Source organism: Osmia lignaria, unplaced genomic scaffold (genome assembly GCF_051020975.1).
Source record: "Osmia lignaria lignaria isolate PbOS001 unplaced genomic scaffold, iyOsmLign1 scaffold0012, whole genome shotgun sequence".
NCBI classification, from domain to species: Eukaryota; Metazoa; Arthropoda; class Insecta; order Hymenoptera; family Megachilidae; genus Osmia; species Osmia lignaria.
In genome coordinates, this window is record NW_027478166.1 from 135,001 (window position 1) to 137,500 (window position 2,500).

At 44.9% G+C, this 2,500-nt stretch overlaps 1 non-coding gene across 1 annotated transcript; it reads left to right on the forward strand.

Moving 5' to 3' along the window:
• The first annotated feature begins 786 nt into the window (after positions 1 to 786).
• LOC143306548 (5.8S ribosomal RNA) lies at positions 787 to 941 on the forward strand. The gene has a single exon (XR_013063904.1). It is a non-coding gene; the product is annotated as a 5.8S ribosomal RNA (ribosomal RNA).
• The last annotated feature ends 1,559 nt before the right edge of the window (positions 942 to 2,500 follow it).

The following is a 2,500-nucleotide window of genomic DNA, read 5'->3' on the forward strand; positions in this document are numbered from 1 at the left end:
CGGAGTTTTTTTGGTCCGTGTTGCGTTCGCTCTATTCGAAATGAAACTCGCGGAGGCGAAGAATTGTTAAAAGTTTACGAAGCGTCTAGGAGTGGTTAAAACTGAGAGAGTTGAAACTACGATGTATTAGAACGAGCAACCGTCGAAACTTTGTTTTCGCGACGTTCTTTTCGTCGCTCTCGTCCCCACGCTCCTACGCTTTGGTTGTTTCTTTGCCATCCGTGTTGCGATAAAAAGATTTCTCCATTGTCCAAAAAGGACGGATCGAGATTCCTCTTTCGAGAGGGAGAGAGAGGTACTTGCGGGTAACCTGGAATCTACGAAACACGCACCGTGGTAAGATTCGTGCGTCCGCCTGATCGATGTGTGTTGTTTACGGACCGGCTGAGAAGCGACGATAGCGAGTCTTTGAAAAACTATGTGTCCATTAGTTAGACCGATCGTCGCCGGCCGTGTGTCTGTTCGAATCTCGCAACCCACGATTCAGCGACAGGACGCGCGCTCGCATTCCTTGTGTGCGTTCGTACTTTTCAAGGTTTTTAAATGTACTTTACGCCCGACCGTCGAGAGGAGCGTGCCACTGGGCGTTTCTCCGACGGTTTCCGTCCTTGGACGCGATCGTGTCGTCAACGATCGAACAAACAAACAAATACGTTGGCGACGCCCGAATTCGCTCTCCCGCACGCGCCGGGTGGGAGAGTGATGTGGGTATCGAATGTGATGCGTGTTAATAATGAAAATAACACTCTAAAGATCTAAAGAGTTTGAAATACAAAATTTTACGATTACCCTGAACGGTGGATCACTTGGCTCGTGGGTCGATGAAGAACGCAGCTAATTGCGCGTCAACGTGTGAACTGCAGGACACATGAACATCGACATTTCGAACGCACATTGCGGTCCACGGATACAATTCCTGGACCACGCCTGGCTGAGGGTCGTTTTCTTAACAAAAGACTGCTTGCGTTTGCTTCTCGAAAAAAGAGTAATTCATTTCTTTCTAAACATCTCGCCGTCGTTCAACGAAAGTAGAACGTTTCGGAGCGGGATTATCGAACGAAATTGAAAGAATGAATGAACGATAAACAAAGAAAGAGTCGCAACGTACGAGCGATAGTTGGGCAGTTCGTCGGCGTTTGTCGTGGAAACGATGTGACGAAAATCGCAACCGATACACTAAATGCAGGCCGTTAAAGGAGAGAAACAAATTTCGAAATATCTCTTCGAACTAGCGCAAGTGCGTCACGGCGCGCGAGTCGTTCGTTAAAATTTATAAACGACCGCCCGTGAAAGCACCGAGTTCTCGGAAGATAATCTATAAAGATTCTCCATCCTGCTGGAAGTTATCGGATCGGCGCGATTGTTCACTTGTAGAAATCCACGCTCCCGACGTTGCCAGAAACGATATTTACGAAAGGTGTGTCAAAAATAAACGAAAGAAGCTCTCCTATAAATTTAGAAAAAGCAAACGAGTGAAATGTTTGAGATGATAATTTGCTGAAATGCAAGCTCGAATAGCCCCAGGGTTTCGAATGATTCCCCGCGCTTTATACATCTCTCTGTTTACAAACGATGTATAAATGAAAGATCGCTTCAGATGGGTCGTCGCTGTTTGACGCGCGATGCTGTTCCTTTTTTTTTGTCTGTCTGTGCGTTTAGCTTCGCTAAACAAGTTAAATGGTTAAAAAGCGTCGAAAAAGCGAATACACACGCGACAAGACAAATCTAACGAGTAAAGGAACGCTCCGCTCCAAGATAAAAATGGTTGTTTACAATCAATACAGCGTTTCGGTACCCCTGATCGTAGTCTGAAACTGTGTAACAAAAGAGAGGAAAGCGAATGGTGAAGGAACTTCGAAGCCTCCGTGGCGTGGCTAGAACTTGTGATAAAAGTATGTTTGCAGCAATTATGCATGCTCCCGTTAAAACAGCATTTCAATGTCTCGCATGGCTTAAAGCTCTAGGAGGCTTCAACATTTAGAATACATACGGACTACTTCGTTTGTTAAAGATAAGCGAAGACCGCGCGACCATCGCTCGGTCGTCCAGTCCTCGAAAGTTTTGTTGCGTTCCAAAGAAGAGACAAATGGGGTTTACCCTTGCGCTAAGGGGAGAAGAAGAGAAAAGCAGTTGTTAAATCTAAGAGGTGTGTGGAGTACATCGCGTGTTGGTTAAAATTGTTAAATGAAGTATACGCGAAATGTTCTCTCGCTCTTGCTTTTCCTCTTGCTTCCGTGGCGCTCGAAAAGAAGGGATGATAAATAAAGAAACCTATTCGAAATCTCTTGTGGAACAAAAAATAATACGGACGGACGTTAAAATTGAACCGAGACGAAATGGATCGTCTTGCGAGTTGTCTTCGCTTTGAAATTGTTAAAAATTGATAAAAGCAATACGACGAAGCTGCAGTCCGCAAAATGTTTGAAGCAAAAAGGAAATAACACGAAAATTATGGGAACGTCGTGTCTCAACTTTTTTTTCCCTCTTGTGCTCGTTTCAT